Below are 15,984 nucleotides of genomic sequence, written 5' to 3' on the forward strand. Positions count from 1 at the left end.
GTGAAGCCGAGCATTACATTACTCCTCTCGGATCATGTTTGCAGCAGCATTCAAGCTAGCTTTTTAAGAATCCAGACCCTTATATACTTCCATTCAACACCCTTCCACTGATCACTGCTGTGCTCCTCCAATACAATGTGTTTTCATTTGCCATTCTTACATTCAATTCACATTTGGTACATTAAACGGCATTGGCCACTGGGCTGCCTGCTCATTTGATTCAAGACTGCTCTTCACACAATGCACAACAGTTTGCCAACACCTACAAACTTCAATACACTTCTCTCCACTCCCAAATTCAGCTCTCTGTGCAGAAAGACTGTGTAAAATTGCCTTAAGCACCAATCCCAGGGGCACAGCATTTGCAACTACTACAGTCAATTATAATGTCTCGTTTATTCCGATCCTTTACTTCCAACCAATTTTCTATTCGTGCCACAAGGTTACCTCTAATTCCCTGAGGATCACCTTAAATGGTTATCAGTGCATAGAACCTCATTCAAAGGAAAAGGCAAGGCTGAAACACTTGACACCATCTTCAGCCAGAAGTGCTGAGTGGATAATCCATCTCGGCCTCCTCCCGAGGTTTCCGAGCATCACAGACAACCAGTCTTTAACAAATTCGATGTATACCATTTGTTACAAAGAAGCAGCTGAAGGCACTGAATATTGCAAAGGCTATGGGCCATAACAACAATAGCACTGAGGACTCGTGCTCCAGAAGTAGCCACACTTCTAGCCAAGATGCTCCAGCACAGTTACAACACTGGCATCTACCCGGCAAGGTGGAAAATTGCCCAGGTATGTCCTGTACACAAAACGCAGGACAAATCCAACCCGGCCAATTACCGCCCCAGTCAATTCTCCATCATCAGTAAAGTGATGAAAGGTGCCATTGACAGTACTCTCAAGCAGACACTTACTTAGCAATAACCTACTTATCAATGCTTGGTTCGAGTTCTGCCAGAGCCACTTGGCTCCTGATCTCATTACAGGCTTGATCCAAACATGGAGAAAGGAGCTGAATTGCAGAAGTGAGGTGAGAGTGACTACCCCTGGCATCAAGGTAGTATTTGACTGTGGCATCAAGGAGCTCGAGCAAAACTGTAGTGACTGTGAATCAGGGGGAAAAGCTTTCCACTGGTTGGAGCATACCTAAACACAAGGGAAGATGGCTGAGAGTGTCAGAGGCTGTAGGAGTCCCATAGCATAATCTCCTGGGCCCAGCTATCTTCAGCAGCTTCACCAATGACCTTCCCTCCATCGTAAGGTCAGAAGTGGGGATGTTCGCTGATGATTGCACAATGTTCAGCCCCACTTGCGACTACTCAGGTGCTGAAGCAGTCCATGTCCATGTGCAGCAGGAGACATTCAGGACTGGGCTGATAAGTGGCAAGTGACATTCACGACATACAAGTGCCAGGCAATGACCATCCCCAACAAGAAAATATCTAACCATCACCCCTTGGCACTCAACGGCACTACCATCACTGAATCTGCCACTGTCCACATCCGGTGGTTTACCATTGACCAGAAATTGAACTGAAGCAGCATAAAAATACAGGTGTTTTTGTTTTGGATTTCCAGCATCCACAGTGTTTTGCTTTTATCTTAGTGTTTAATTGACTGTCACTTCTCTTCAAGGAATGCCGACCTTGAAGAAGTATTGCTCTTCTCTCCATCAGGATTTTCGTATCATTCTTTTGCCTTGTTCACCTTCATTGCTTTCCATTTCTCTCCTGGTGTTTGACAAGGTGTTTACTAAAACCCGCTTTCACAGCCATATCTCCTTTCTCAGTGACTGTCTCCGTCTCCAACTTACCCCACGTAGATTTCAACTGAAGTTCCATCCCTCTTGTTTCGAACCCACCCAGGATTACAGGTATCTCCGGGACATACAACGCTCCTTGGACTGCTGTTCCCGTCACATTCTGAGATCCACACTCAGTGCCATGCGCCGCCATATGAACACACTCGACCTCTCCCTCCAGCAGCACCGCCGTACCCTTTTTCAAAGCTGCGCATGCCCCCAGTTTCATTTTATTCTTCATCTCATCCGATGCCTCAAGAAGAAACTTTGTCTCTTCCTTTCAGGTGCAAAGGAACGCAAGCTCCAACAACTCATCGACACCAACACCCATCTAGGACCCTCCATCCCTGCCTGTCCCTCCGTCCCCACCCCATCTTCCAATCCCAACCCCAGCCGTGTATTCACTATACCCCCTGACCTTCCCCTCTCCAACGCTGAACGTTCAGTGCTCAGCAAAGGACTTAGTTTCATACCCTTACGCCCTCATCTCAAAGAATTTCGGGCTCGGCAAGATGCTAAACTCTTCTTCCGCCGCCTTCGTCTCTGGGCTCACTTCTTTGGGCAGGAGTCCTCTCCCAGTTCAACGGATCCTTTTACCCATCTCCAATATTCTCCCTCCACCTGGACACCCCCCTCTGGATTCTTACCTTCTCTTGATCTTTTCATTTATAACTGTCAGCGTGACATTAGTCGTCTCAATTTCTTGGTTCCTCTCACCCATTCTAATCTGTCTCTCTCTCACCTTACTGCACACCATTCTCTCAGGTCCAACCCTGACATTGTCATCAAACCCGCTGACAAGGGTGGTGCTGTTGTTGTCTGGCGCACTGACCTCTACCTCGCAGAGGCTGAGCGTCAACTCGCAGACACTTCCTCCTACCTCCCCCTGGACCATGACCCACCACTGAACATCAAACCATTGTTTCCAGGACTGTCACTGACCTCATCTCCTCTGGGGATCTTCCTCCAACAGCTTCCAACCTGTTAGTCTCCCAACCTCGGACGGCCCGCTTCTACCTCCTACCCAAAATCCACAAACAGGACTGTCCCGGTAGACCGATCGTGTCAGCTTGCTCCTGCCCAACAGAACTCATTTCTTGCTATCTTGACTTCATTCTCTCTCCCCTTGTCCAGTCCCTTCCCACCTACATCCGTGATTCCTCTGACACCCTACATCATATTAACAATTTCCAGTTCCCTGGCCCCAACCGCCTCCCCTACACCTCTATCTCCCACCAGGATGGTCTGATGGCTCTCTGCTTCTTCCTTGATCAGAGGCCCAAACAATCCCCATCCACCACTACTCTCTTCCGTCTGGCTGAACTTGTTCTCACACTGAACAATTTCTCCTTAAATTCCTCTCACTTCCTCCAAATAAAAGGTGCGGCTATGGGTACCCACATGGGCCCCAGCTATGCCTGTCTCTTAATGGGTATGTAAACATTCCTTGTTCCAGTCCTACTCTTTCTCCGGTACATCGATGATTACTTCGGTGCTGCTTCATGCTCTCGTCCGGATCTGGAAAATTTATTAATTTTGCTTCCAATTTCCATCCCTCCATCATTTTCACATGGTCCATCTCTGACACTTCCCTTCCCTTCCTTGACCTCTCTGTCTCCATTTCTGGTGATAAACTGTCCACCAATATCCATTACAAGCCTACCAACTCCCACAGCTACCTCGATGACAGCTCCTCACACCCCGCTTCCTGTAAGGACTCCATCCCATTCTCAGTTCCTTCGCCTCCGTCGCATCTGTTCCGATGATGCTCCCTTCAAAAACAGTTCCTCTGACATGTCCTCCTTCTTCCTTAACTGAGGTTTTCCACCCACAGTGGTTGACAGGGCCCTCAACTGTGTCCGGCCCATCTCCCACGCATCCGCCCTCACACCTTCTCCTCCCTCCCAGAAACAGGATAGGGTCCCCCTTGTCCTCACTTAACACCCCACCAGCCTCCTCATTCAAAGGATCATCCTCCGCCATTTCCGCCAACTCCAGCATGATGCCACCACCAAACACATCTTCCCTTCACCCACCCCCGGCGGCATTTCGTAGGGATCATTCCCTCCGGGACACCCTCGTCCACTCCTCCATCATCCTCTACACCTCAACCCCCTCCCATGGCCCCTTCCCATGAAAATGCAAAAGGTGCAACACCTGACCCTTTACTTCCCCTCTCCTCACCGTCCAAGGGCCCAAACACTTCTTTCAAGTGAAGCAGGGCTTCAATTGCACTTCCCTCAATTTAGTCTACTGCATTCGTTGCTCCAAATGCAGTTTCCTCTACATTGGAGAGACCAAACGCAGACTGGGTGACCGCTTTGCAGAACACCTACGGTCTGTCCGCAAGCATTACCCAGATCTCCCTGTCGCTTGCCATTTCAACACTCCACCCTGCTCTCTTGCCCACATGTCTGTCCTTGGCCTGCTGCATTGTTCCAGTGAAGCTCAACGCATGTAGCCGAAGAGCCTGAAAGAAGACAGTTATTAAGCCTGGAAAGGAAAAGGTTAAGGACCTGTCTGAAATCTGGCCTGCAGAAACCTTCTTTCTGACATTAAATTGGGAGAAAAGGGGAGTTCCCAAACCCATGTGAGATTCCTTCCCCCAGTCAAAAAGCCACCAGGGAAGATAGCTGGAGCTGCACCTCCACTCAAGGGCAGTGGTGTTCCAGAAGGCATGGAACATGTTAGGAGAGCATTACCTCCAAAGCCAAACACCCCAGCCTTTGATTGATTGATTTTGCTGATCACTAAATGGCAAATTTAAATGTAGAGCAGAAAAATTCCCAAATTGGCCCAGAAAAGAGAGAGGGTGATGCCTGACCCAGTTGATGAGCCACCCGGTGGTACAGCCGGAGCTGGACAGCCACCTGAGGGCGGTCATGTCCCAAACAAAACGGGACAGGTTGGGAACCAACCCCTCACAAGCTAACAGGTCAGGGAGACACAGTAACCCTGAAACTCCGCTGTCCTTTGGACTACAACAAGGGGAGTTCAAGTGCAGTTAGAAGCAAACAAAACCCAGGGCCCAGTCAACTGGTGAGTGTCTACCGGGGGTGGACGCATCTGAGGGTAACCAGGAGGGATCAAGTGAGAAGGAGGCTGCTTCCCCAGTTGAACCCTTGGCTGGCAGGTCCCAGAGTCTCAAAGGCCCAGTCAGCGACCCTGACCCAAGAGCAGTGGGAGGGTGTGGCCAACCTGCTTGGGCAGTGTAAAAGAAATTCACAGGTATCCTGTGGAGTGTACCCAACCAGCAGCCCATGACGTGGATGTGGGATGCCCCCCACCCCCACTAATACATTGAAAGCACCACCAGCTGAGCCCCAGCCAGCCCGCCCAGGTCTGACAGGAAGCCTAGCACCTGCTGAACCCCGATATAGCTGGAGCATAGCTTGCAGCCTTTTAACCAACCAAAGAAACTGCTGGCGTTGGCTGACCCTTTGTCCCATGTGTAAACTTTGAGAATGGAGCAGGGAACTGACCTTTCCCCCACTGCTCGCTGTGTGTTTGTTTTTTTGCCCGGGGTGAATGAGAGAATGCTGGAATATTTCTGCACTTCTTATTGTTCCTTCCTTAAGGCCACATTAAAAAAAAATAGAAATGAAATGGAATTAATTCCATTTTTCTCCAACAAGGTCAGGCTTGTCCCAGCCAGAAGCAAAGGAGGAAAATAAATATATCTATGTCAGCCTGGCTACATTATAGAACATTTTTTGCTGTTTTTCAAAATGGACAATTGCAGGGTGGATAAAAATGATAGCAGCTGATCATATGCTGGAAGATTCTAAGCTGCTACCTCATCATCCTGGAACGTGGCTTGTATTGTATAAACATTCCAGTCAAGCCAACAGAAAGAATTTGGAGATGATAAGTCTGCACCAGCCAGCTATGGACAAAGGTACAGCTATTTGCAACTCCTAATCTCCAATGTAGTGCTAACATCCCATGCACAATGGGTTTCAACCAGGCACCTCGTTATATGAACAGCTCGATCCAAAATCACCATGTCACTTGACCAAGACTCGAGCTATTTGAACTCTTAATTATACAGCTCTTGAATTTTATCTTTTGTCCCTGTTTGACCCCAGGAGAGAAGGATTCCAGGCAAGTAGCCTGTGTCTGTCTATCATTTTACCATCTAACAGGTAGCAGCAGAAAGAGCTCTGTCCAGGTCAATGGCCTGGCCCTCATCTACACTGAACTACTGGAACATTTGGACTTCTGTATCTGTGCCTTCAAGATTAATTCATCTCTATGTGCCTTCTCCCATCATGGAGTCTTCGTTTCCGTGAAGTCGAATCACCCTGAAGTAGTCAGCCTGCTACCCTCTGAAAGAATACACCACTGGGCTTTCGATTCTGGACTCTGCACTCACGTGAAACAAGAAACATCTTGCCCTGTACCTATGACTGCAAAGGAGGCTGATGTGTGTGTGTGTGTGTGTGTGTGTGTGTGTGTGTGTGTGTGTGTGTATGCATGCAAAATAAACTACTCTCTTAATTTACCTTATCTCGAGTTTGCTGTTGAGTTATTATCAGGGGATCGGATAATTCCGAAGCTGAAGGCTTGGGGAGAATAAAATTAAAGGGGGAATTCAAAAACACCTTTCTGTTTACAGAAGGGTAATGAGTGGAGAAATCAGAGCTGTTTAAATTAATCCCCCTCCAGTCCGTAACAGGTGGTAAGCGGCTAATTGGATTTGTCCTGCTTTTTGTGGACAGGACATACCTGGGCAACCTTTCACATGGCCGGGTAGATGCCAGTGTTGTAGCTGTACTGGAACAGCTTGGCTAGGGATGCAGTCAGTTCTGGGGCACAAGTCTTCGGTGCTATTGCTGGTATGTTGTCAGGGCCCATAGCCTTTGCAGTATCCAGTGCCTTCAGCCGTTTCTTGATATCATGTGGAGTGAATCAAATTGGCTGAAGACTGGCCTCTGTGATGCTGGGGACGCCTGGAGGAGGCCGAGATGGATTATGCACCCAACACATCTGGCTGAAGATGGCTGCAACCGCTTCAGCCTTGTCTTCTGCACTGATGTTGCTGAGCTCCTCCGTTGCTGAGGATGGGGATATCGTAGAGCCTCCTCCTGCTGTTAGTTGGTTAATCGTCCAGCACCAGTCATGACTGGATGTGCATGGGGCTGAGAAGTGGCAGGTCTGCAGGGCTTAGATCTGATCCCTTGGTTTTGGGGTTGCATAGCTCTGTTGATCTCACACTGCTTCCGTTGCTTGGTATGTAAGTCATCCTGCATTGTAGCTTCACCAGATTGACACCTCATTTTTAGGTATACCTGGTGCTGCACTTGGCATGCCCTCCTGCACTCTTCATTGAACTCATCTCCTGATTCCTCAAAGCCTGTCCACCATCTACAAGGCATAAATGAAGATGGAATTCTCTCCACGTGTCTGGGTGAGTGCAGCTCCAACAACAAAATCAAGGAGCTCGACACCATCTAGAACAAAGCATCGAATCAACATCCATTGAATCTGTTTCCAGCATGAATTCAGGTCCTGCTTTTGCTGTGGAATAAAAATTCTCATCGCCACTCTGGTGCTTTTGTCATTCACCTTCAATCTTTGTCATCAGTTACCCACCCTTCTGCCAGTGGAAACAATTTCTCCTTGTTTACTGTACCCAAACCCCTTATTATCTTAGTTATCTTCATTATTGAGTTTCTGCTTAACTTTCTCGACTCCAAAATGAACCACCCCTGCTTTTCTCATCTCTCCGCGTAACTGAAATCCCAGATCACTGGTGTCATTTCAGTAAATCTGTAATTTCTGGAAGGCCTTGCCATTCTTCCTAAAGTCTGGTGCCTAGGTTGGATACAATACTTCAGCTGGGGCCAAACCAGTGATTTTTAAGGGTTTAGCATCAGTTCCTTGTTTCTGTACTGTGTGTCGCTATTTCTAAAGTCAAAAGTTCAAGCTAAATACAAATGCTTTTTAACAGCTTTCCTATCTCATCCTGTCACTCTCAAAGGTTTATGTACATGGGCCCCCAGGGTTCCATGCTCCTGCACCTCCTTTCAAAATTGTACTATTTAGTTCATCTTGTCTCTTTCCAGGCTACCAACCAAAATGCATCGCTTCACAATTCTCTACATTAAACCTCATCCGCCATACCTCTGCCATCATCCTCCTCAATTTAATACATCTTCAGTTTTGTGTCTACAAACTTTGGAATTATGCTCTGTCTGCCCAGGTCATTAGCAGTAGTCCTAACACCTGCATATATCATTGCATACTTCACCCCAGTCTGAAAAACACTGCTCACCGCTACAACAAAAACAAAAATACCTGGAAAAACTCAGCAGGTCTGGCAGCATGTGCGGAGAGGAACACAGTTAACGTTTCGAGTCCATATGACTCTTCAACAGAACTAAGGAAAAATAGAAAAGAGGTGAAATATAAGCTGGTTTAAGGGGGAGGGGTGGCACAGGTAGATCTGGATAGAGGGCCAGTGATAGGTGGAGATAGCCAAAAGATGTCATAGACAAAAAGACAAAGAGGTGTTGAAGGTGGTGATATTATCTAAGGAATGTGCTAATTAAGGGTAGAAAGCAGGACGAGCAAGGTACAGACAGCCCGGGTGGGGGTGGGGTGGGGGGAAGGGATCGAAATAGGCTAAAAGGTGGAGGTAAAACAATGGATGGAAATAAATTTAAAAATAATGGAAATCGGTGGGAAAAGAAAAATATATTTAAAAAAAAAATATATATATATATATATATATATTTTAACAAATTATAAATTATTGGAAAAAGGGGAATGGGAAAGGGGGTGGGGATGGAGGAGAGAGTTCATGGCCTGAAGCTGCTGAACTCAATATTCAGTTCGGAAGGCTGTAAAGTGCCTAGTCGGAAGATGAGGTGCTGTTCCTCCAGTTTGCGTTGAGCTTCACTGGAACAATGCAGCAGGTCAAGGACGGACATGTGGGCATGAGAGCAGGGTGGAGTGTTGAAATGGCAAGCGACAGGGAGGATCTGCTTTACCTCTTAACCAACTTTGGAACCATGGTACCACTGCTCCTTTGATCCCTGACAGTCAATTCTGCTAACAAGTTTGTTATGTAATTAATGAAACAGCTTTTGAAAGTCCATATCCACAATATCAACCACAGTGCCCTTGTCAACCCTCTCCATTACACCATCGCCAAACTCGACCAAGTTAGTCAAACGCTTTTAACAAATTTTTGTCTATGACATCTTTGGCAGTCTCTTCTTGGCCTCCACCTATCACAGGCCCCCTATCGAGCTCTCCTGTTCCACCCCCTTCTACTAGCATATATTTCATCTCATTTCTATATGTCTTAGTTCTGATGAAGGGTCACATAGACTCGAAACGTCAACTGTATCCCTCTCTGCAGATGCTGTCAGACCTGCTGAGTTTTTCCAGATATTTTTGTTTTTGTTTAATAAATTCAAGCTGGCTGTCATTAGCTAACTCAGATTAATTAATGTTCTCTCAGATTATTGTCTCTAAAAGCTCATCACCACCAACGCTGGGCTGAATGGCCTATCATTACTGGGTTCACCCCTCACCGTTTTTTTGAACGGGGTGTGATATTCGCAATGCTTCAGTCCTCTGGCATCACCCCCCAAATCTAAAGAGGTTGGGCTTACTTCCTGACGCCCTTATTTCCCGCAGAAAACTACGACGTATCCCATTTGGGTACTGGGTAGCTTTTCTACTCAAGTTAGATAGATTCTTGATTAACACGGGAGTCAAAGGTTAACAAGGGATCTCAAAGACTGAGTTGAGGTCACAATCAGATCAGCCATGATCTAATCAAGTGGTGGAGCAGGCTCAAGGGCTGAAGGGCCTACTCCTTATCCTGGTTCCTATGTTGAGCACAATCAACCTTGTCCTGTTTAATTATTTCCATCCTATGCAATGTCTCTATCACCACCTTCTTCACTCTAACACTGGCTGCATCATCTTTCCTGAAGACAGATGTAAAGTCCTCAATCAGTCATCAGCCTCCACAATCAGACCCCCTTTTTGGTTGTTCATTGGCTCTAACCTTCCTTTGATTAACCCTTCATTATTCATACGCTAATAAAAGACTTTTGAATCTTTGTTCTCTTAATTCCTTTTTCAGTACTTTTTGTATTTAGCTCGATTCACTACTGAATTATGAACCTGACATTTATCATATGCTTCCTTTTTCTTTTTCATTCTATTTTTGTTATCTGGGAACCTCTAACCTTCTTTTCCCTCTCCTGTGGGAATGAGTCTAGCTAGTACTCAAACTAGCCCTTCTTTAAAAGCCACCCATTGCTCATTACTGTTTGATCTTCATTGGTGTATTCTGGGGTCTTTTCAATTGTGTCCAAGCATAGCTCTGCAGGCCATATAATCAAATATTCCATATCCAATCATACGATGCTGATGTGTGCAACATCCACCCCCCCCCAGCGACCACAATGAATTAACCAATGCTCTTGTGATGCTGGCAGTGGAAGGGTCAAGCCCGTAAGATGCCAACAACATCCCGAGGGAAAGGGCTCTGCAGGAAAAGAAGGGGAAGAAAGGGAGGAGGATATGATGTCTGGATCAGAACAGGTTGTCCTGTTCCTTGCTTCCTATTCACAGAGCAGATATGATTTATGAGTTGCCTGGATCAAAGGTCCTACCAATCTAGCACAGGCCAGAGCAATTTGGGCTAACTGCTGTAAGCTCTCTGCACAGGCCTCCCTGGTCTTATTTCCCTCCAATGGGAGCAAGGAGACAACAAATGGAAGAGTTTTCAATAACCTGCATCCCTTGGGAAAAAATCAGGATATTCATTCCATAAGTTCTATTTGTGCACCTTCCCTCGCCATTCTCTCTCACTTAACTGCATTTTGGTCTAGTGACAGGAAGTCGCCCATCCTTAACCAATAGTAATGAGGAAAATGTTTTGATAGGCCTCAGAATATCTGTTTATTTGTAGCATAGATAGAACTACAGCTTAGAAATGCTGCAGAGTGCTGGATAACTTGGAAACGTAAAGCTGTGGGGTCATTATTGGCCGGAGTGCACTAAGACGCAGGGCTGCAGGGCCATCGCTGTTTGGATATTCCGAGTTGTGAGGCTCTGGAGCCACCACTGGATATTCCGAGTTGTGAGGTTCTGAAGCCACCACTGGATATTCAGAGATGTGAGGCTCTGGAGCCACCACTGGATATTCCGAGTTGTGAGGCCGCGGAGCCATCACTGGATATTCCGGGATGTGAGGCTCTGGAGCCACCACTGGATATTCCGAGATGTGAGGCTGCAGAGCCATCACTGGATATTCCAAGATGTGAGGCCACGGAGCCACCACTGGATATTCCGAGACGTGAGGCCGCGGAGCCACCACTGGATATTCCGAGACGTGAGGCCGCGGAGCCACCACTGGATATTCCGTGATGTGAGGCTGCGGAGCCACCACTGGATATTCCGAGATGTGAGGCCGCGGAGCCATCACAGGATATTCCAAGACGTGAGGCTCTGGAGCCACCTTTGGATATTCCGAGATGTGAGGCTGCGGAGCCACTACTGTCTGGACAGTTCCGAGATGTGAGGTTACAGGGCATCACAGGACAAAACAGAGTAACATTTTAAAACTTGCATGAAAAAAGCCGGGGCAGTCATTGGTTGTTGTTTGTAAACTGATGTGAACAAAAGCATGGGAAATCACCAGAGAAAGTTAACTCCTGGTACGACACCATCCACTCCATCAATCCAGCTCAAAAGTCTGGACAGGCAGCTCATTGCAAGAATTCTCCTGACCACCAACAAAACGCTCGGCATTCTGATCAGAAAAGTTTTGATAAATTACACAAACTTCTACAGATCAGATAGGAACTGAGGCAGCGCAACTCTAATTCTGAGGGGCCTTCCAGCAACATCTACTCCCCATTGTAAAATATACTCCATCCTACACCACCAAATTCTGATCACACAATTGACTAATATGGTTTCGAGGATTTACTGATTCAGACAATGTAATGGAGGAGTGCCAAAGCTAGTCTTACTGGGTCAGGCTTGTACTATTCCCACAGATTCAAGGCAATTGGCAAAGGATTCACAGCTACAAGAGGTGAACTTTTTATCACACTGAGTTATGATGACCTGAAATGCAATGCCTGAAAGAGTGGTGGAAACACATTCAATTGTAACTTTGAAAAGGGAATTGAATAAATGCTTTAAGAGGAGAAACTCGGAAAGGTATAGGACTAACTGGGCAGCACTTTCAAAGAGCCAGTACAGCTCAATAGGCTGAATGTCCTCCTATGATGTATAACTCCATATTCTAAACACTAAGGCTGCCCTGAAAAAATACACCACTATTTTCTCAAGGCAAGTTTGGGATGGACAATAAATGCTGGTCTTCCTGGCAACAACAATATCTCAAAAACAAATAAATGAAAAATCAAAGCTGAGGACTTTTAACCTGGACAAATATTTGGAACAAGTTCACGATAACCTGAGTGATCCCTTTAGCATTTAGCATTAGAAGCAACCGATCATGCAAGTCTGAAAGTTAAGACCAGGCCCCCCCATCACCCAAAGGGAATAAATGCTGTGAAAAACTGGAGCAAGTCCACACGCAAATCAGCCAATCGAAGGGACGAATGCTGGTGGCAACCATTAAAAAAAAAAAGTTTTTTATGAAATGCCTTCCTCATGTCTTTCTGTCACCATCTAATCATAGCTAAATGGTCCTGGCCCATCAGCAGCATTACTGATCGACACAACCTCCGCCACATCCTTTTGGGCCTGGTCCAGTTACTGAGAATGTGAAAATCCCACTCGTCTAACAAGTCTAACTCAAAATAGACAGAAAAATGTCAAAGGAATCATCAAGGTACATTTTAAAAACAAAATAAAGCTAGAGGCCCACAATCTCATGTATCATCATGTCTGGTGCTTTTTAGAAGTAAAGTCAGTTTTTCCACCATACTCAACACCTCCTTATCTGAAGGATCGCTGTTAAAGAGTGTTGCTATTCTGATAGCTCGAGTGCAAGATACAGCTCCATTTTTACTGATAACTAACCAGCCATTGGGCATGGTAGAAACTTACCCCTTTTCCACCCCTGATTAATCTGCATGGCACTTCAATACTTCAGTTGTTGCACAATTAGGGTTCAGAGCTGGAGGAGCTAAGGGACAATGCACTTTGCAGTCTCACTTCAGGCATTAAGTTCATATGCCCCCCAGAAGAAAATCACCACACAAACAGATTTTAAATAACATATCAGCAGCAGCTTTCCACTTCCTCATTTAAAAGAAACATTCTTCAAATAAATAAAAAATCATGGAACTAAGCTTGAACCTTTTGCTGCCAAGATAACTGTGGCTCCTTTTTACATTAGTGACTGCTCCGCAGTGAAATCACAAATTAAACAAGGAACTCAAAGGGGTTTTACAGGAGACTCAGCTGACACAGATTTGTGGGAAAGCCTCCCTCTAGATGACCAGCTTGGAATCTAATGTTCTTATAAGGATTGTGTTGTATGATGGAACGTTAAATAAAAACTGTTCCGTTTATAAACGTTTCAAAGGAGACTTGCGGCCTTCAAAATGAACTTTCAGCCTTTATTAAAGCCTGTTCTAAATTATGCACAACTTCTTTCACCTCCTATCACCCTCTTCACCAAGTGGCTTGACAAATAAGTTGCAAGCAGCTTCATTCTCCAGGCCCAGCCCTATTTTTACCGAGTGCAGCAGTGCAGTGGGAGCATCTTAACACTCTTCTAAGCTCTCAGCACAACAGTTCCACGCACTATATTTGAACGAGTACAGAGCTTTGCTGGACAATGAAGGTATAACGTTTGAAACAGCTAACTGTGTTCCACCGTAAAAAGGGAGAGCAACCAACAGCACAAAAGATGTGAAGCCTGCAGCAGAGAGGCAGCAGTGCTGCTGTGCAACTCGAGTAGGAAGGCCTAGAGGTGTCACAAATGTGATGGTGATGTCAGGTGGACAGTTACCACTCGAACACAAGGCCAGAGTGTATGAGGGGTCTGGCAAGAGGCTGGCACGGAGGGGCTTGGGGTGACGGCAAGTGTTGGTCAAGTGTTAAATCATAATCAGTATGTCACTGGATGATGCCATTTATATACTAAAATCTCACAGAATGACCACGCACGTGAATATCAGAATGTGATAAGAAGCATTTTTTTTTTATTCGTTCATGGGATGTGGGCATCACTGGCTGGGCCGGCATTTATTGCCCATCCCAAATTGCTCTTGTTCAGGGGGCATTTAAGAGTCAACCACATTGCTGTGGGTCTGGAGTCACATGCAGATTTCCTTCCCTAAAGGGGTATTAGTGAACCAGATGGGTTTTTACAACAATCGGCAATGGTTTCAGTCATCACTGGATTCTTAATTCCAGATTTCTTTGAATTTAAAATCCACCATCTGCCATGGCGAGATTCGAACCCAGGTCCCCAGAGCATTACCCTGGGTCTCTGAATTACTAGTCCAGCAATAATACCAGTACGCCATTGTCTCCCCTCAACTGGATCCACGATCTGGGACCAATCTAAACAGCTCCAGTTTGAGCCAGGCTCTGTAAACACTGATTTACCCACACAGAGTCTGGTGTTCAAAGATGCTGCTGAATTTCAATCTCACCTAATCTTTATATTAATCTTATATTAATCATTAATTTGAGCTGATTTCAGGTATCTTGGTTTAGATCTACAGATTGGGGAGGGGGTGGGGGTGGAGGAAAGGAAGGATAAGGAGGAGATGAGCAGCATACTCCAAGATCCAGTCCGAGTAAACCCGTCTTTTCCAACAAATGTGAACACGTAACAGGTTAAAAGCACGAGAGGGAAACCATTCTATAACAAGTGAGCATAATCAGAATAACCGGCTCCAACAGTCGCAGAGCAGGACTGAAGCACGGTCAGGACTGATACCCAGTCATAAACAGCTGCATTTCTCCAATGTTGCTCCATCTCTGTTTTAGAATGTTCTTTGCTTCAAGTCTAACCCTTAAGATGAAGGCTGCTGCCTTGCATCTCCCTTGTCTTGCAGCCTCCTTCAGCTCGGTCCTACCGCCCCAGCATGTAACCGATGCAAAAGCTCCGCTGGCTTTTTGGTGACATAAGCACAACCCAGTACAGCCACTGCAAGCAGCACCAATAATCTGAGCAGAGAATAAGCTAAGAAACAGGATGGAGGCTCAAAGTTTACAAACACTGGCAGAATTCCACAGCTAAACACAATAATCAGATATAAAAACAGGAAATGCTGGAAAAACTCAGCAGGTCTGGCAGCATTTGTGGAGTGAGAAACAGAGTTAACGCTTTGTGTCCATATGACTCTTCTTCAGAGCTCAATAATCACAGGATTTACTTCTGCGTTTAAATCCAGCACAATCCAAAAAGAAAGAGTCTTTAATGAGGATTAAGCCTGGAGCCTGCGTTTGTACAAGCAGTGCTTATTATCTGATACAATATTGTTAGGGGCACCACATAACTTTTGATGCACCGCATTGCCTGTTCCCCTGAACAGGCTGTAAATAGTCCGGGAGCTTTAATTCATTCAGCTGTATCATCAACTGCATCATGATGGGAGATATTTTCTTCAGCTCGTTTCGGTCTTGTATTATAGATTGAAAATTTGTTGTGACGCTCAGCAGTTCAGTCGATACTTGGAGATAACAGGTCTTTGGAAGGGATTTTCTGATCTGTCATTCAATTCTCCAGCCTGTGGGGGGGGGCTTCCCATTTTGGTGCTCCCTTCTCACCAGGCAGACCTTCAGTCAACATCAGTTATGCTATTAACGAGTGATCCATAAGGAACCTTACACATTGATACCCAGTTGATGGATGTTGAACGAGCAGAGTAAAGAATAGTTAAGCTTTCTGGATAATATCCAACGGTGTCAATATGTTCTCTGCATGCTGAACGGGTACAAATTTAGCGCCACGTGTTCACAGCTAAAAGTAGTGATCATGGAGCAAGGGGACTGTCAAATAAGCAGGCACGCTGAGCAGTCATTAACTGCACAACAGAGTCCAAATATATTCCCATTATCTTCAATAAATCAGCATTTAAGTTCTCCTTGGGTACCGATCATAATGAGTGTAATGCACTGGAACTGAACTATAGGCCCAGCCCTATTTTTACCGAGTGCAGCAGTGCAGTGGGAGCATCTTAACACTCTTCTAAGCTCTCAGCACA

General features: G+C 45.8%; 1 protein-coding gene across 6 annotated transcripts in view; it reads right to left on the minus strand.

The window, feature by feature from the left end:
* The window catches only part of LOC121271280 (EVI5-like protein), a 410,054-nt gene that overhangs the window by 54,155 nt on the left and 339,915 nt on the right, over window positions 1-15,984 (minus strand). The gene's annotated exons all lie outside the window — the stretch shown is intronic.

Source organism: Carcharodon carcharias, chromosome 30, assembly GCF_017639515.1.
Source record: "Carcharodon carcharias isolate sCarCar2 chromosome 30, sCarCar2.pri, whole genome shotgun sequence".
Taxonomy (NCBI): Eukaryota; Metazoa; Chordata; class Chondrichthyes; order Lamniformes; family Lamnidae; genus Carcharodon; species Carcharodon carcharias.